At 42.6% G+C, this 20,325-nt stretch overlaps 1 protein-coding gene across 6 annotated transcripts in view; it reads left to right on the top strand.

Annotated features, from left to right (window-relative positions):
• LOC140471282 (RELT-like protein 1) overlaps positions 1–20,325 on the top strand; it is a 96,236-nt gene that overhangs the window by 22,721 nt on the left and 53,190 nt on the right. The window contains exon 1 of one of the 6 annotated variants that reach the window (XM_072567437.1): positions 783–914. The exons of the other annotated variants lie outside the window; for them this stretch is intronic. The gene's annotated coding sequence lies outside the window, so the exon portion shown is untranslated. Of the gene's footprint in view, positions 1–782; positions 915–20,325 lie in introns of those variants that run through there. 6 annotated transcript variants of the gene reach the window in all.

Here is a 20,325-nt window from a genome sequence, read left to right as displayed (position 1 = left end):
CTGATCTATCCTCTTATTCATGCCCTCACTAGCTCGTAGCACCGGGAGTAACTACTCTTGAGGACCTCCTTTTTAAATTCCTACCTAACTCTCTCTAATCTCCCTTCAGAATCTCATCCTTTTCCTTTCCTATGTCGTTAGTTCCAATGTGTACAATGACCTTCTGGCCCCTCTTTTCCCCCTTTGGAACACTCTGCACCCTCTCTGAGACATCCTTGACCCTGGCACCAGGGAAGCAACACACCATTCTGATTTTTTTGCTGCTGGCCACAGAAACATCTGTCTGTACCTTGGACTAGAGAGTCTGCTAACGCAATCAATTGCTTGGAACCCGACGTGTATCTCATTACATTAGAGCCAGTCTCAATATCAGAAACTTGGCTGTTCATGATACATTCCCCTGAGAATCCGTCACCCCCTACATTTTCCAAAACAGTATACTTGTTTGAAATGGGGATAGCCACAGAAGACCCCTGCACTACCTACGTACCTACCTTTCTTACCTTTGGTGGAGTTAACCCATCTATGTGACTGTATCTGAGACTTTTTTTTTCCCCCCTTCCTATAATTGCTATCCATTACATCCCCTTGCTCTTGTAAATTCCTCATTACCCATATCTGCATCTCCAACCGATCCATTCAATCTGATAGGATTCGCAACCGTCAGCATTTATTGCAGGTATAATCTTCAGTACCCAGTAAACTCTCCCTAATCTCCCACATCTGACAAGAAGAGCATATCACTCTACTAAGGGCCATTTTTGCTTCTTTCAATCTACAGATCCAGAACATAACATTGTCTTATTCCTCTACAAAACACTGCTCCAGTTTAAATTAATACTGATGGCTTATACAGTCGCGCCTCGACATACGAATGACCCCGTTCACGAACAAATCGGTTTATGAACAGGATTGTAAGTAAAACTTTGCTTCAACGTACGTACGAAATTCAAGGTACGAGCGAAGGTACGAACGCAAAAAGCCCATGTACGACCACGTGGTTTCATTGTTTTGCTTTGCTGCGTGCTTGTTGAACGCAAAAGCTCTCTGGCCCCACGTGATCTCATTCAGTTCGTCTTTGGCGTATGCACTGTGAACAGCGTTCGTTGCTACGTCCAAGCATTCTTGCGTTATCCGAACAATGGGAAAAATTTATTCAGTTCGCTAACCGGGTCCCGGAACAGATTGAGTTCATAAATTGAGGCGCTACTGTATTTTCAGTTTAATCAAGAGACATATCTCAAAAAACATATAATCAAGAAAAAACCCACTCTACTGCAGACTTATTTTAAGGCCACGCTTAAAATCCACTTATTTGTTTCTGTGCTGTGACCGCTCCCAGACTGGTTCCTCCAAGATCAGTTGTGAAGTTTAGTATTTTTTAATTTTCCCAGACATACTCCGATGTCCAGCAATACATGAGTCCTGTTAAGTTCGCTGGTTTCTATCTAATGGCAAAAGTTGGTGCAAAGAGCAATTGGACTCCCAGACTGACTTGGACCCTACTTTTATTACTAGATGGAGCCCAAAGTATCAATGTAAATTTGGGAGGGGAGCTGGTAAACATGAAGACATTAAAGTCTAGCATAAGAATAGCGGATGAGAAGCAAGACCGTAGTTGGAAGGGAAAGCAAGACTCACGGTGAGACATAGCCAGGAAGCTATGTGAGAAGCTAAAATCCATGCCTGATGCAAGGGTGGGATTGTGGTAACTTTAAGTGAGGACTTGGTGTAAATGTCTAGTCTCAGGCAAGTAAAACTGTTATGTCATGTATTTGAATGTTCACTGTGCAATGATATTATGACTTTAAGACATTTTGTCATAGGTTTTATTTTAATGAAGAAAGGTTGAGATCAGCGGTACTGAAAAGTCTGCTTCAAAACTCCTAAAGTAATCAGTTTGTGAGGCCTTGGTGTATGTTTTCTAAGGTTGGGGCAATAGAAACAGCCTGATTGGGTGGGGTTCAGCTACCCAACACCTAGGATTTTTAGCTTTAGTTTTTCAGTTGTAGCTACTGGAGTCTTGAACCTGCAGTACATTATTCCCTACTACTGAGTTTTCTCTTAATGTTTTTCCTCCTGGACTGGAGACTTGTATGTAAGATAATTTATTTTTCTGAACTGTGTGTTTATGGGATGTTAGCAAATTGGAACAATTACTGTTTAGTAGTTAAATAATCTATTACTTTGTTCAGTTTTCCAAAAAAGTAGTTGATCCAATTTTTTTCTTTCATTATATTTTAGCTATAGTGTATGAATAAAGTGTATTTTGCTTCAAATCTGATAGCTTGACCAATTGAATTGCATCTGGAATGCAACACCTTACACACCTTTAAAATAAGAAAAAATAGGGTTTAGACTATCTTAATATATTTTTGGGTGTTTGGTCTGGTCCATAACAACTGATTTTTCTACTGCAGTGGTACACGTTTAAAAAAATGCAAGGTGTATTTTATCACACTACAAACTTAAAAACATGTTTTTGCTTTCCTTCCTGGGAAAGGGGAACTGAGTTGAATGCCCCCAAACCCTGTAATTGTACAAGGAATTGTGAGGATTGCAGTATTCACCCAGAATATTTTCACATTTCAAAACATCAATGCAAGATTGTTAAGTGCACAATTTAAAACTTGATCTCAATCAATAGTCTGGCTAACCTGGTATTTTTATCACTGAAATTGTAGCCAAACGCGAGTATCTTTTGAAAGCAGGGAAATTTGGGAGAGAGTGGGTGCAGGTTAGGAATATAGTTGGATAAGAAGTGTACTTAGTAATTGCTTGTGGAATGCATTGTCTTTTTACAGTATTGAAATATTGAGTTTGCTGTGTCAATCATTCAGGCACAATGCATTTGATTGTTTATGCCTATTTGTGTGCAAGATGAAATGCAAGTACTTTCTTTTGCACTTTAGTATGGTGTCTTCTAACAACTTTAGGGTGTTTAAAATTGCTTTGCATGTGATACATGTTTAAATCAGGTGGGAGCAGTCAGAGGATTCCACCTTGTTTGCAGAAGGTGGTATCAGTTTATTTACCTGAGCTGACTATTTTGTGTTGTTATGACTGATAAAAGAACTCCCAACCATGCAAGGATAGCTGAGGGGGATAAGTTGCTGAAACACTAAATTAAGGTCTGCATTTATGTAATGGTAATTAATGTTTTTTGCTTTATACAAAATGTGTTTTGCAATATATGGCTTCCAGCGGATGATTTTAGCTTTGTGCTGATTTAATGAGATCCATAGAATTTAAGAACTTTCTTGGTCAAGCTGTACTCTGCTTATGGGTGTCTATGCAATTCAAATGCTGCATATTTGCTAGTAATTATTCTATTAAAGCCAGATTCATGATTTAAAAACTATATTAAAGACAATTGAGAGGACACAGCATATTAGACTTCATTTAACGTGTACTTGTCAAACATGGTAAGGTCCTAGGGAGTGTTGCTGAACAAAGAGACCTTGGAGTGCAGGTTCATAGCTCCTTGAAAGTGGAGTCACAGGTAGATAGGATAGTGAAGAAGGCATTTGGTATGCTTTCCTTTATTGGTCAGAGTATTGAGTACAGGAGTTGGGAGGTCATGTTGCGGCTGTACAGGACATTGGTTAGGCCACTGTTGGAATATTGCGTGCATTCTGGTCTCCTTCCTATCGGAAAGATGTTGTGAAACTTGAAAGGGTTCAGAAAAGATTTACAAGGATGTTGCCAGGGTTGGAGGATTTGAACTATAGGGAGTGGCTGAACAGGCTGGGGCTGTTTCCCCTGGAGTATTGGAGGCTGAGGGGTGACCTTTATTGAGGTTTACAAATTATGAGGGGCATGGATAGGATAAATAGGCAAAGTCTTTTCCCCGGGGTTGGGGAATCCAGAACCAGAGGGCATAGGTTTAGGGTGAGAGGGGAAAGCTATAAAAGGGACCTAAGGGGCAACGTTTTCACGCAGAGGGTGGTACGTGTGTGGAATGAGCTGCCAGAGGAAGTGGTGGAGGCTGGTACAATTACAACATTGAAGAGGCATTTGGATGGATATATGAATAGGAAGGGTTTGGAGGGATATGGGCCGGGTGCTGGCAGGTGGGACTAGATTGGGTTGGGATATCTGGTCGGCATGGACAGGTTGGACCGAAGGGTCTGTTTCCATGCTGTACATCTCTGACTCTTTTGAACTTTTGCCTTAAATTTAATTGTGGTTAGAACAACAGTTACAAGGTGGGCTGTAATTGAAGAAAACTCAGTGCGCTGTTATTCATCACTAGGGTCATGCACTGGAAATCAGACTAATCACACAAATTAAAGTTTCAAAAAGCATACAGAATTCCTCCAGTTTATCTTGTTCTTTCTTTCAGATCCATAAAATTCTGACCCCTATAGACCCCCTCCTTTTTCCCCCCCCCCTACTCATATATATGGACATAGACATACTCAACAAAAAGAAAAAGAAGATTTTATGGATGGAGTGAAAGACTGGGCAGGCAATTTAATGGTTCTTGTACATTGGGTTTGCTGTACTTATCCTTTTAGCTTGTCAAGACATGCAGCTGGATGATCTTTCTCCTCTAGCCATTTGCTTGAAGGAGATAGTTCGTGGCTGGTTCACACTTGTAAAATCTCTGGTTTACTGGTTAAAAGCCACAGCTTGCATAGCAACTTGCTTTGGATGTTTTTCACTGCAGAGGAGAGTAAGTTTTTTGGAGATCTGATGACATCTCTCTACTCATTTACAGCCATAGCCTAGTCAACTACCCTACAATCACATGCTTATTGCAGGGCTGAAAGCCTTTGTTGTCAATACAGTAATTGGTCACTTGTCCACAGACTAATCAGCTACTTGTTGCTGGCCAAAGCTGCATTCATGTACGCCCTTTGGTTTCAACTCATGTGTGATCTCGATCTCCACTACTGATTGAACAAGAAGTTGTGTAAACAATGAGTGTCAGCTTACTTGATTGTATAAAGTGCGGTGTAACAGTGTTTCCTAAATGTCTTTTTCCTATTTCAGTCCATGATCAAAAATACAGAAAAATGAAAAAGCACAGTCTTTATAGGCACTTTATTGTCTGCTTTAATGCTTAAGTTTCTGGTCAAAATGGTTAGCATTTGTAATTATGTTGCTGAATGTTTACGTAACAAACCAAATGCATAGTCAGAAGCTAAAACGGAGCCAGGATGGAGGATTTTAAGTCAAGATGCTAATTATTTTCATGAGCTTCCATTTTCTGTCTGTTGCTTACTTAAGCTTCATGCTTTAATTATAGTTGGTAAATTGTTAACATTGTATAACTAGCAATTTATCAAACTGCACAATGGAAATAAAAACAAAGTTACGTGAATCACAAATCCATTCCCTTTTTTAAAATTCATTCCCGGGATGAGGGCATTGTTGGGCAAGCCAGCATTTATTGCCTATTGCTAATTGTCCAGAGGATTGTTTCCAACGGTCGACAGTGGATTCTCGGTCATCAGTAAACTCTTCCAGATTTAACTGAGTTCACATGATACCATCTGCTGTAGTGGGGTTCGAACCTGGGTCCCTAGACCATTACCTGGGTCTCTGGATTAACAGTTCAGCAATAATATCACGAGACCATTGCCTCCCTGTCTTTTGAAGAGAAATGGTTATGACATGTTTGTATTTTTGGCTTGAAGATCTCAAGGCATGATAATTGGTCTTTTCTCATTGCACACCTCTTCATCTTTAGCATCAGTTCATCTAATGACAACTGCATGCTAAAGTGAGGTGCTATCAACTCGATCCATGCTAGAATTGGGTTAATTGAGAGAATATGGGTTCATTATGTTAGTAAGTTTATCTGAAAAGGGTATGTAAACAACCACTCATGACCATCAGCTGCTTGTATGTTCAGTTTTATGGTAAAACACTTCAAACTCCCCCTACCACTCTGCCAAAGACATGCAAATCCTGTGCCTTCTCCACTGCAAAATCTTAGCCACCTGACAACTGGAGGAAGAACACCTCCGCTTCCGCCTTGGGACCCTCCAACCATATGGAATCAATGTCGATTTTCACCAGTTTCCTCATCTCCCCTCCCCCTCGACCTTATCCCAAATCCAACCCTCCGACTCGGCACCGCCCTCTTGAACTGTCCTACCTGTCCATCTTCCTTCCTTCCTACCTATCTGCTCCACCCTCCACTCAGACCTATCACCTTCATCCACCTACTGCATTTCCTAGCTATTCCCTCCCACCCTCAGCCCCACCCCACTCTCATTCATAAGCCATCCCCCTAGAGCAACCCCCCAATTCTTGATGAAGAGCTTATGCTCGAAATGTCGATTCTCTTGCTCTTTCGATGCTGCCTGACTGGCTGTGCTTTTCCAGCGCTACACGTTATGACTCTGATCTCCAACATCTGCAGTCCTCACTGTCTCCTGGTAAAACATTGGTGGTCTGTGAAAATCTGATTTTTGTTTTCAACTGTTGTTTCTTTGATTATTTGTAATGTCTTCTAACTGTGGTCTTGTGCAAATTAGGCATCTCTACATGAATGCTTCACATGCCTTAGCACCTTCTGAGCTATCCTGTGTAAAGTTTGCATGTAGTATTCTGGTTGAGAGCTATACTTCAAAACATTACTGTCTAAAACTCATTAACTGCTCAACAGCCCAAACCATTAGATTTTTCTTTATTTTATGCTTTGGAGGCAATCTTTTGGGATTAAAGGTGATTTGATGTCACCTTGGTTTGGTGAGTTCTGAGTTGTTTGATAACTCTAATTTGTAATCTCCAGACTCTGCTATACGTGTCACATTGTGTTTGAAGGATCAGTTAGGTAGTTTGTTTCGATGTATGTGCATTTACTTCAACAGCTTACTTCACTTCTATACATTCTTGACAAAGCCCTTCATTGTATTTGGTGCTCTTCCTGAATGAGCTTTATCCATTTTGGTCGGTCGTAAGCCAGAGACTGGTGTGTAAGTTTGAAGTTTATCCCACTTCTTGTAAAATTTGAAATCTCAAATGTAAACAGATTTTGGAGGAATGAACAGCCTGCTTTTGTTAATTTGATATGCAGATCACCAAATAAGCACGTTAGATACCTGAGTAAATTTAAGGAGGAGTTAGACAGATTTTTAATTGGTAATGGGTTGAAGGGAGAGAAGGCAAGAACGTGGGGGTGACGAGTATATCAGCTATGATTGAATGGCAGAGCAGACTTGATGGGCCAAATGGCCTCATTCTACTCCTCTGTCTTTTGAACCGGAAGAGGCCATTATTGCTCCTTTAAATCACCTTTACCATTCATCCAACTTATTTAAGTTTCTTACAAAATAAAGTTGATGTCATCATACAATGTATTGTGATTTAATTAAATAATACATCCTGAAAGTGTTCCTTCAAAACACAGGTAGTATGCATTTGAAGTTGTGATTGCAAAGATGATTTAGCAAGGATGATACCAGAAATGCATGGGTGCATGTATCAGAAATGGATTGATAGGTTTGGGTTCTTTCGTCTCTTGGATATGGGAGTGTGTTGTGTGGTGGAACAAATGGCTGCAAGGTGACCTTCAAACTTATGGAAGGTTTGATAGAGTCAACACAGAATGATTCCTCTTGTGTGGGAGAGCATAACTACCACCAAAATGTCGAATAGTGAATTCAGGAGAAATTTATTTGCCTGATGGTAGCGAGGGTATCAAACCCACCACGACTGGGAAGGAAATAGTGTATTCAATGGGAAAATAGATAGTCATGACGATTTAAATAAAAAAACGATGGGATGAGGCTCAAGTGGAGCATGGACTAGTTATAACAAGTGGACTGTTTCTGTGCCATACTTGCTGTATAATCCTAAACGTGTGGGTGGCACGGTGGCACAATGGTTAGCACTGTTGCCTCACAGCGCCAGATACCTGGGTTCAATTCCCGCCTCAGGCGACTTTATGTGGAGTTTGCACATTCTCCCCGTGTCTGCGTGGGTTTCCTCCCACAATCCAAAAATGTGCATGCTAAATTGTCTGTAGTGTTAGGTGAAGGGGTAAATGTCAGGGAATGGGTCTGGGTGGGTTGCGCTTCGGCGGGTCAGTGTGGACTTGTTGGGCTGAAGGGCCTGTTTCCACGCTGTAAGTAATCTAATCAATCTAATCACTTAGATTCAAGTGGCGCACATGTAGCTATGCAGTGATTTCAATGCATGAAGTATGATTTAGCCATCTCAAGATATTTGTCAGTGCACTGTGATATTTTGTGCCTTGTAACATTTAAGCTTGCTATTGTTGCATGTAACTACTGTGGTCTCTTCCCATTACTACTTACCAGTGATTGTAATGGCGAGGAAAAAAGAATGAAAAGCAAGTTAAGTGTCATGACTCTACATCATCTATATTGAACTATTAATCATGACTACAGGGCAGATAGCTAAAATTGCTCAGAATTCACATTCTCAGCCATGTGATTCAATGACCATCTGGAAGGAGAGTGTGAATTATCCTCTGCCTCAAGAGGGACCTAGGAATGTAACACCTGATTGGAAAAAAAGCTTCAATGAAAGGGCTTCAGAAGGAAGAAATGCACTGCACTGCAAAGCAAATTATAATATCCGGTGAATATCTGCTTGGAACACACAGGGTGAAAAGGGAGCAGTCTGGGAGAGAGACAGGTTGGATTTTCTCCTTTTTTAAAGAATGCTTAAGAACAATTTAAAAGCCAGTTCAGCTTCTGTCTGTGTGCTAGTGGTTGAAGGTGTGTGCTCGTGGGCCACAGCTGAGAAAACCCATGTTCTACTTGTGAAAAGAAAGAAACTCACACTCTTTTTCTGGAAACTAGGAAGCAAATAGAGCTGCAGTTGAACAGGACAAAGACCCAAAGCCAATCATCTTGAAATGAATAGTTGCTGACCAAAATCAGTGCAACCACTATCACCCAAGAAACCAATCACAGCATCCCATTAAGTGCATCTTACTGAACCCATATATCTTTTTTTTTAGCTTTCATCTTCCTTTTTAACTCACCTTTTGTTTCTAATCTGTGTATGTGTGTTTTATTATTATTTCTTCTCACATTTAGTAACTAATAAACTCACTTGTTAACTGAAGCCTGGTTAAAACGTAAACTTGGTCTGGGAGAAAGGATCCATAAAGGAAGGCTTACTTTTAAAAAGTAAATGTGTTAGGACCAATCAGATCATTCTGTCTCCTGGGACCTTAGCAATGTTGAGTATTGTGCCTGGAATTGTAATAAGTTGGGGAACCTTGCTTGGTGGGGTGGGTGGTATGCTGGTTGCAACTCAAGCTCCCGATAGCCTGATATGAGGTTCAAAATGTGCAATGATTAGTAAGAAACTAATCTATTTCCTACTGCTATGGTACGTTGCATGGGATATAGCATGGATGCTCACCATGTTATTCTGGCTGCTCCAAAATGTGCTAAATATCATCCTATGGGATTATCCCATTCAGCTAATAAACATGTTTATATATAAATTAACTGTCCCAAGAAATGAGCCTTCAACTGTTCGCACCCGGTAAGGTTATGACTCGAACAACCAGCCTGTGCTTGCGTAACTCCAGAGTCCAACAGTGATTCTGCAATTGAACAACATTTGATGAACATTTCTGAATGTGCAAAAATCCACTTTGGGATTATCAGTCTGGCTTGCAATGAAACGCACTTCTGTTTGCACAGGACCCTGTTCTTTGCATGCAGAAATAACATACACGTGCAGTATTGTTTCAACTAGATGAATGACAGCCTATGTTAACTATCTTTTTCTTAGTGCCATGCTCAGACCAAACTAATCAGTCCATCTGGTTGGCTTAAACTTTAAACAAACCTGTCAGTTAAATGTCAAACAGCATTAATGGGCAAATTCTCCATGGCAACAAAGCAGAAGCCAATTTCCAACCAAATAGCACTTCCTGAATTTCTGGAAAAATAGGCAATTCTGAGTTGCAAAGCATTCTATTCTTCAATATGTTTGCAAGTCTATTTGTATGCAAATCTGATCACAATGCTGAACAATAGCCGTTCGTAAACACAGGAAATGTTCATATGTTGGGTCTTTAAAATTGCAGAGGAGAAAGTGAGGACTGCAGATGCTGGAGATCAGAAGAAGGGCTTATGCCCGAAACGTCGATTCTCCTGTTCCTTGGATGCTGCCTGACCTGCTGCGCTTTTCCAGCATCACATTTTCAGCTCTTTAAAATTGCACCCTGTATGAGATGTATTTGTAAATGTGAGCGTTCATGTGTCAGATGTTTCTAAATTTGGTCCCCTCTGCCTAATCCATGATGTTTTTCAGTGTATAGTATATTTTTACTTTAAATTTTTTTAGTTTTGTAATGGACAAATAGCTTTTCCCTTTGAACAAAACACTAGATTTAACTAACTAATCATACCAATTGTAACAAAAACTAGATTTAAATTGAAGATTGGGGAAGATTATAAACTGAGATGTTATATAGCAGTGTTTGTGGCCTAAGGATAACTCTGTCATTTTCAGTTGCTTAGTGCTTTTACAGTATGATCATTCTTGTACTCTTGAAAATATGAATTAACTAATTTGTACAAAGCAAGCACCCACAAAAATCAGTGATGTAGTAATCAGATACTGTGCTTAGTGATGCTATTTGAGGGATAATGGTTGACCATGACATTGGGGTGAATTTTACTTTTGCTTCTTTGAACAGTGCCTATAAATCTCTTATGTTCACCATTTGGGGCCACAGTTTAAGAAGTCATTTGAAATACAGTATTTTGGTGTTGCATTCAAGTCAGGTATCTAGAATAAGACTTGAAAGAGCCACCTTATGCATGTGTTGCCATAGCTGCTGAGATTAAGAACCTCATTACAGGTTATGAATCCAATCAAAGAAATTGAGTGCAGCTACAAATGAGCCAAAGCTGGAACATTCCTCAAAGAATGAAATACATGCCCTTTCTGAGAAATGTTTATTTTTCTTCACTCACTGTCCCTTTTTTTTTTGGTGATACATTCAATATTAACAATTTTTAAAATCATTGTATCATAGAATCTCTATGATGTGGAAACAAGCTATTTGGCCCAATATGTCCACACTGACCTTCCGCAGAGTAACCCACCCAGACCAATTCCCTTACTATACGTTTATCCCTGACTAAATAAACCTAAACCACACATCCCTGAACACTGGGCAATTTAGCACGGCCAATTCACCTAACCTGCACATCAGTGTATCGTGGGAGGAAACCAGAGTATCCAGAGGAAATCCATGCAGACATGGAGATTATGTGCAAACTCCACACATCGTTACCCGAGGCTGGAATCGGACCCGGGTCCCTGGCACTGTGAGGAATTTGTTTCCTGAAATTAAGAGCCAGTGTTGCTTATTCAGATCATGCACACTGCAGAAACAAAAGATGCGGGCTAGATCAAAGGCTCAATGACACCAAGTCACTGCTGAAAATCCCATGGAAATTGTACAGCATCTTTTAAGTGTAGTAAATGGCAAATGATTATCTGTAGCCGCTAACAACAAAATTCAGAATAACCTATATTCACTGCCATCTCTGGTATCCAATTCTCAATAGTCATAATGCTGACCTTCCCAGGTCCGTTAAAGCTGTGTGGATGTTGCTTAACTGTGTGTTTATAAATTTCTGTTTGTTAATTAACAATAATTCAAAATATTCCAGGGTTTCTGACTAAAACTGCACATTTTTGGCCTGGATGTTTGCTGTGTTCTGTGTCTCAGGGCCCTTTAAAATGATGAGTGGGTACAGGCTTTCACAACTTCACTCCCGGGCTTTCTGATTTTGGGGAGTGCCTTCTAAAACCATGGGCTTGTTTGTGTCATGAACTTCACGTAAGTATACGCATGGCTTACACTTTGCAATTTTCATGGAATTGGGCCAACTTTTTAAAGACAAAAAACAGAAACTGCTGGAGAAACTCAGCAAGTCTGTCAGCTTCTGTGGAGAGAGAGAGATATTGTGAATCATACATAGTCTGCATGAAGGAACATTCTGAAACTTCAGTTCAAAATATGCCCCCTCATGTTCCTGCAGCGCTGGGTATGCTTCCCAAGAAACCATCCTGACCCCCTGCCACATTATGGTATTTCCATACCCAGTCATTATTCTCTTGCAATTCTTCAGTCCTTGATTGACAGCTCTGACTGTCTGGTCTCTATACATGTTTATTTACTCAAACTTGAGGTTTGAAGTGTTTGCAGTTCCAGCTGCGAAAGCTGTAAAAAGTCTGGATTGTTCACATTTATATTGCCCACTAGTAGAGTTTTTAAAAATTTATGGAAAGTTTTTAACAATGATCATTTTAAAAAAAAACTTTTCCATTTGTTATGATCCCAGTTGATGTTATTACTGAACAAATCAGATCCCAGATTGACACATTAATTGATAGAGGTAAAAACAATGACTGCAGATGCTGGAAAGCAAATACTGGATTAGTGGTGCTGGAAGAGCACAGCAGTTCAGGCAGCATCCAACGAGCAGCGAAATCGATGTTTCGGGCAAAAGCCCTTCATCAGGAATCATTCATTGATAGATCATGTTTTGTTTTGATTTTAATAAAGTGATCTCTCACTGAGACACAATGATGTGGATTTTGTTTTAACAATAAAACAGTTTATTTTCAAAAGAAATGAAGATAATATAAGCAATTATCTACTTGTAACACAAACATTAATTAAACACTGTGAAAGTGCGGTCACACAGGTCCTAAATACTTGTTTATAAATTTAACATATAATAATATCGAAACACACTCCTCGTACAGAACTCAAAAGTGCATTTTGTGTGGTACTCAAAAACACCACTCATACAGTTCTCACTCAAGGGTCCCTGTCTCTAATAGGTTTAAGTCACTTGTGACTTTAACTAATAGACTGAAACATCTGATTGAACTCTAGGATGAAGTTTATACACCTGAACTTAAATGTATCAAGCTTTAAGTAAGTTCTTCTGATTTTAGTCCATCACTTCAGGTCTGAGACTTAGCACAAACTTTTAACTTCAAGGTAACCTAGTTTTGCAATAGCACCCCTTCTCAGGAGTACTGATTTATACAGCCATATTCATAGGACAACTCAAAACACAAAATAACTCTTTTTAAAAAATCTTGCTAAGCCATGGGTGTTTCCCTTAAACCTGTCCTAGCCTTCTAAACTGGTAGTTATTTATCTTGTTCAATCATAATACGATACCAATGTGCTTTTAAAAAATCATTAAATATAAAGTTAGGCCTGAAACTTTTGACAAAAATCAGGGCAACAGTAATGCTTAAACTTGATTTATTAACTTCAGACGAACTGAACAGTTCATGCCTCCAATTAATCCAGAATCCACAAACTTAGAGTCCTAGAGATGTACAGCATGGAAACCAATCCTTTGGTCCAACCCATCCATGCCGACCAGATATCCCAACCCAATCTAGTCCCACCTGCCAGCACCCAGCCCATATCCCTCCAAACCCTTTCCTATTCATATACCCATCCAAATGCATCTTCAATGTTGCATTTGGACCAGCCTCCACCACTTTTCTGGTAGCTCATTCCATACATGTACCACCCTCTGCGTGAAAAAGTTGCCCCTTAGGTTTAGATATAAAAGAGACCTATGCCCTCTAGTTCTGGACTCCCTGACCCCAGGGAAAAGACTTTGCCTATTTATCCTATCCATGCCCCTCATAATTTTGTAAACCTCTATAAGGTCACCCCTCAGCCTCCAACACTCGAGGGAAAACAGCCCCAGCCTGTCCTGCCACTCCCTGTAGCTCAGATCTTCCAACCCTGGCAACACCCTTGTAAATCTTTTCTGAACCCTTTCAAGTTTCACAACATCCTTCTGATAAGAAGGAGACCAGAATTGCACGCAATATTCCAACAGTGGCCTAACCAATGTCCTGTACAGCCGCAATTCCTGTAGTCAATACTCTGACCAATAAAGGAAAGCATACCAAACGCCGCCTTCACTATCCTATCTACCTGCGACTCCACTTTTCAAGGAGCTATGAACCTGCACTCCAAGGTCTCTTTGTTCAGCAACACGCCCTAGGACCTTACCATTAAGTGTATAAGTCATGCTGAGATTTGCTTTCCCAAAATGCAGCACCTTGCATTTATCTGAATTAAACTCCATCTGCCACTTCTCTGCCTATTGGTGCATCTGATCCAGATTCTGTTGTAATATGAGGTAACCCTCTTCACTGTCCGCTACACCTCCAATTTTTGTGTCATCTGCAAACTTACTAACTGTACCTCTTATGCTTATATCCAAATCATTTGTGTAAATTACAAAAAGTAGACGACCCAGCACCGATCCTTGTGGCACTCCACTGGTCACAGGCCTCCAGTCTGAAAAACAACCCTCCACCACCACCACCCTCTGTCTTCTACCTTTGAGCCAGTTCTGTATCCAAATGGCTAGTTCGCCATGTATTCCATGAGATCTAACCTTGCTAATCAGTCTCCCATGGGGAACCTTGTCGAATGCCTTACTGAAGTCCATGTAGATCACATCTACTGCTCTGCCCTCATCAATCTTCTTTGTTACTTCTTCAAAAAACTCAGTCAAGTTTGTGAGACATGATTTCCCACGCACAAAGCCATGTTGACTATCCCGAATCAGTCCTTGCCTTTGCAAATACATGTACATCCTGTCCCTCAGGATTCCCTCCGACAAGTTGCCCACCACCGAGGTCAGGCTCACTGGTGTATGGTTCCCTGGCTTGTCTTTACCGCCCTTCTTGAACAGCGGCACCATGTTTGCCCAACTCCAGTCTTCCGGCGTCTCTCATGTGACTATTGATGATACAAATATCTCAGCAAGAGGCCCAGCAATCACTTCTCTAGCTTCACGCAGAGTTCTCAGGTATACCTGATCAGGTCCTGGTGATTTATCCACCTTTAACTGTTTCAAGACATCCAGCACTACTTCCTCTGTAATCTGGACATTTTTCAAGATGTCACTATCTATTTCCCTACAGTCTATATCTTCCATAACCTTTTCCATAGTAAATACTGATGCAAAATATTCATTTAGTATCTCCCCCATTTTCTGTGGCTCCACACAAAGGCCGCCTTGCTGATCTTTGAGGGGCCCTATTCTCTCCCTAGTTACCCTTTTGTCCTTAATATATTTGTAAAAACCCTTTGGATTCTTCTTGATTGTATTTGCCAACGCTATCTCATGTCCCCGTTTTGTCCTCCTGATTTCCCTCTTAAGTATACACGTACTTTCTTTATACTCTTCTAAGGATTCACTCGATCTATTCTGTCTATACCTGACGTATACTTCCTTCTTTTTCTTAACCAAACCCTCAATTTCTTTAGTCATCCAGCATTCCCCATACCTACCAGCCTTCCCTTTCACCCTGACAGGAATATACTTTCTCTGGATTCTTGTTATCTCATTTCTGATGGCTTCCCATTTTCCAGCCGTCCCTTTACCTGCGAATATCTGCGTCCAATCAGCTTTCGAAAGTTCTTGCCTAATAATACTCTCAAAATTGGCCTTTCTCCAATTTAGAACTTCAATTGTTAGAGCTGGTCTTTCCTTTTCCATCACTATTTTAAAACGAATAGAATTATGGTCGCTGGCCCCAAAGTGCTCTCCCACTGACACCTCAGTCACCTGCCCTGCCTTATTTCCCAAGAGTAGGTCAAGTTTTGCACCTCCTCTAGTAGGTACATCCACGTACTGAATCAGAAAATTGCCTTGTACGCACTTAACAAATTCCTCTCCATCTAAACCTTTAGCACTATGGCAGTCCCAGTCAATGTTTGGAAAGTTAAAATCCCCTACCATAACTACCCTATTATTCTTACAGATAGCTGAGATCTCCTGAACAAGTTTGTTTCTCAATTTCCCTCTGACTACTGGGGCATCTATTATACAATCCCAATAAGGTGATCATCCCTTTCTTATTTCTCAGTTCCACCCAATTAACTTCCCTGGATGTATTTTCGGGAATATCCTCCCTCAGCACAGCTGTAATGCTATTCCTTATCAAAAATGCCACTCTCCCTCCTCTCTTGCCTCCCTTCCTGGAATGTGAAGCTGCCAGTCCTGTCCATCCCTGAGTCATGTTTCCGTAATTGCTATGATATCCCAGTCCCATGTTCTGAACCATGCCCTGAGTTCTTCTGCCTTCATTTTTAGGCCCCTTGCATTGAAACAAATGCAGTTCAATTTATTAGTCCTACCTTGTCCCTGCCTGCCCTGACTGTTTGACTCTCTTCTGTTCTCAGCAGTACTTGCCTCAGATTGATCTCTTGCTTCACTATGTCCCCTCCCCCTCCCCCTTTTTCCCCCCACACCCCCCACCTTACTAGTTTAAATCCGAGCAAATCTATATTAGTCCCCTTCCAATTTAGGTGCAATTCATCCTTCTTCTACAGGTCATTTCTACCCCAAAAGAGATTCCAATGATCCAAAAATGTGAATCCTTCTCCCATATACCAGCTCCTCAGCCATGCATTCATCTGCTCTATCCTTCTATTCCTGCCCTCATGAGCTCATAGCACTGGGAGTAATCCAGATATTACTACCCTTGAGGACCTCGATTTTAAATTTCTGCCTAACTCTGAGACTCTGAAGGGAGATTACAACCGTTTCACTTCCTATGTTGTTGGTTCCCATGTGGACAATGACCTCCTGCTGGCCCCTCTTCCCCCGTGAGAACATTCTGTACCCTCTGAGACATCCTTGATCCTGGCACCAGGGAAGCAACACACCATTCTGCTCTTTCTCTCCTGTCCACAGAAACGTATGTCTGTACCTCTGACTACGGAATCCCCTAACACAATTGATCTCTTGAATGCCGACGTACCCCTCGTTGCATTAGAGCCAGTCTCATTACCAGAAACTTGGCTGTTCGTGCTACTTTCCCCTGAGAATCCATCACCCCCTATGTTTTCCAAAACAGCATTCTTGTTTGAAATGGGTATATCCACAAAAGACTCCTGCAGTAGTTGCTTATCTCTCTTACTCTTCCTGGAGTTAACCTATCTATGTGACTGTGTATCTGAGACTTTCCCCCCTTCCTACAACTGCTATCCATCACATACTGTTGCTGTTGCAAATTCCTCATCGCTTCTATCTGTCTTTCCAACCGATCCACTTGATCTGATAAGATTAGCACCCAACAGTATTTATGGCAGATATAATCCGCAGTAACCCTTAAACTCTCTTTAAAATCCCACATCTGACAAGAAACACTTGCAATCAGTGAGGGAGGGTGGGGACTGGATGATCCAAAAGACATTTTGCTGTGCTGTAGATCTCTGTGACTTTTAAGTAATGGGTTAGCTGCACAGTGCTTTGAGATAGCATGAGGATTCATAAAGCACAATCTGATTACAGTTAATATTTTCCTGCTATCGGTGGTCTACAGACTTCTGGATGACTCTCGGACAAACACAGTGGACAAGGAAATGAATCAGATTTCTACTTACTGACTATGGAGATTTATTTCTTGGACTGCTTAGTAATGTTAATTTTGAGGTGGTCTAAGTGTGTAATCATGCTGTATCAGGTGTTACGGAGTCCTCTTCAGTATTCATTAAAGGAGAAAAATGAAACTGCTGCTAGAGTAGATACGTTATTGAGTTGGTAAAAACAATGACTGCAGGTGCTGGAAACCAGATTCTGGATTAGTGGTGCTGGAAAAGCACAGCAGTTCAGGCAGCATTCGAGGAGCAGTAAAATCGACGCTTCGGGCAAAAGCCTTTCAGGAATAAAGGCAGAGAGCCTGAAACGTGGAGAGATAAGCTAGAGGAGGGTGGGGGTGGGGAGAAAGTAGCATAGAGTACAATGGGTGAGTGGGGGAGGGGATGAAGGTGATAGGTCAAGGAGGAGAGGGTGGAGTGGATAGGTGGAAAAGAAGATTGGAAGGTAGGACAAGTCATGGGGACACTGCTGAGCTGGAAGTTTGGAACTAGGGTGAGGTGGGGGAAGGGGAAATGAGGAAACTGTTGAAGTCTACATTGATGCCCTGGGGTTGAGGTTTTGCGAGGTGGAAGATAAGGCGTTCTTCCTCCAGGCGTCTGGTGGTGAGGGAGCGGTGGTGAAGGAGGCCCAGGACCTCGGCAGAGTGGGAGGGGGAGTTGAAATGTTGGGCCACGTGGCGGTGTGGTTGATTGGTGCGAGTGTCTCTGAGATGTTCCCTAAAGCGCTCTGCTAGGAGGCGTCCAGTCTCCCCAATGTAGAGGAGACCGCATCGGGAACAACGGATACAATAAATGATATTGGTGGATGTGCAGGTAAAACTTTGGATGTGGAAGGCTCCTTTAGGGCCTTGGATGGAGGTGAGGGAGGAGGTGTGGACGCAGGTTTTACAGTTCCTGCGGTGGCAGGGGAAAGTGCCAGGATGGGAGGGTGGGTTGAAGGGGGGGGGCGTGGACCTGACCAGGTAGTCACGGAGGAAACGGTCTTTGCGGAAGGCGGAAAGGAGTGGGGAGGGAAATATATCCCTGGTGGTCGGGTCTCTTTGGAGGTGGCGGAAATGTCGGCAGATGATTTGGTTTATGTGAAGGGTGGTAGGGTGGAAGGTGAGCACTGGGGCGTTCTGTCCTTGTTACGGTTGGAAGGATGTGGACAAGATGTGTTGGAGGGCATCTTTAACCATATGGGAAGGGAAATTGCTGTCTCAAAAGAAGGAGGCCATCTGGTGTGTTTTGTGGTGGAAGTGGTCCTCCTGGGAGCAGATGCGGTGGAGGCGGAGGAATTGGGAATACGGGATGGCATTTTTGCAAGAGGTAGGGTGGGAAGAGGTGTAATCTAGATAGCTGTGGGAGTCGGTGGGTTTGTAAAAATTGTCAGTGTCAATCAGTCGTCATTAATAAGATGGAGAGGTCCAGGAAAGGGAGGGAGGTGTCAGAGATGGTCCAGGTAAATTTAAGGTCCGGGTGGAATATGTTGGTGAAGTTGATTGAATTGTTCAACCTCCTCGCGGAAGCACGAGGTGGTGCCAATGCAGTCATCAATGTAGTGGACGAAGAGGTGGGGAGTGGTGCCAGAGTAATTACGGAAGATCAACTGCTCTGCGTAGCCAACAAAGAGACAGGCATAGCTGGGGCCCATACGTGTGCCCATGGCCAACCCTTTAGTCTGGAGGAAGTGGGAGGATTCAAAGGAGAAATTGTTAAGGGTGAGGACCAGTTCAGCCAAACGAATGAGAGTGTCGGTGGAAGGGTACTATTGGGGACGTCAGGAGAGGAAAAAACGGAGGGCATGGAGGCCCAGGTCATGGCGGTTGGAGGTGTAGAGGGATTGGATATCCATGGTGAAGATGAGGCGTTGGGGGCCGGGGAAACGGAAGTCTTGGAGGAGGTGGAGGGCGTGGGTGGTGTCTCGAACATATGTGGGGAGTTCCTGGACTAGGGGGGGATAGGACAGTGTCGAGGTAGGTCGAGATGAGTTCAGTGGGGCAGGAGCATGCTGAGACAATGGGTCGGCCAGGGTGGTCAGGCTTGTGGATCTTGGGAAGGAGGTAGAACCGGGCAGTGCGGGATTCCCAACAAAAACAATGACTGCAGGAATCCAAGGCCCTAAAGGAGCCTTCCACATCCATCAAAGTTTCACCTGCACGTCCACTAATATCATTTATTGTATCCGTAGCTCCCGATGCGGTCTCCTGTACACTGGGGAGACTGGGGCCTCCTAGCAGAGCACTTTAGGGAACATCTCCGAGACACACTCTCACCAATCAACCACACTGCCCTGTGGCCCAACATTTCAACTCCCCCTCCCACTCTGCTGAGGACATGGTGGTCCTGGGCCTCCTTCACCGCCGCTCCCTCACCACCAGACGCCTGGAGGAAGAACGCCTCATCTTCCGCCTCGGAACACTTCATCCCCAGGGCATCAAAGTGGACTTCAACAGTTTCCACATTTCCCCTCCCTCCCCCCCCCCCCCCCCCCCCACCTCCCCACCTCACCCTAGTTCTAAACTTCCAGCTCAGTCACTGTCTCCATGACTTGTCCGGACTTGTTCTACCTGCCTATCTCCTTTTCCACCTATGCACTCCACCCTCTCCTCCCTGACCTATCACCTTCATCCCCTCCCCCACTCACCTATTGTACTCTATGCTACTTTCTCCCCACCCCCACCCTCCTCTAGCTTATCTCTCCACCCTTCAGGCTCACTGCCTTTATTCCTGATGAAGGGCCTTTGCCTGAAACGTCGATTTCGCTGCTCGTTGGATGCTGCCTGAACTGCTGTGCTCTTCCAGCACCACTAACCCAGGTTGGGATTGGAGCAGAGGGATTGGAGGGCTGCATGTTGTGAGGGTGAGAGGTTGGAGTGGGGGAGGGGGTAGACAGGTTGCGGCCAAAAAAACAATGACTGCAGATGCCGTAAACCAGA

This window comes from Chiloscyllium punctatum, chromosome 1 (genome assembly GCF_047496795.1).
Source record: "Chiloscyllium punctatum isolate Juve2018m chromosome 1, sChiPun1.3, whole genome shotgun sequence".
In the NCBI taxonomy this organism is placed as follows: Eukaryota; Metazoa; Chordata; class Chondrichthyes; order Orectolobiformes; family Hemiscylliidae; genus Chiloscyllium; species Chiloscyllium punctatum.
Note: the sequence above shows the minus strand (reverse complement) of the source record. Positions and strands in the feature narration are given on the sequence as shown.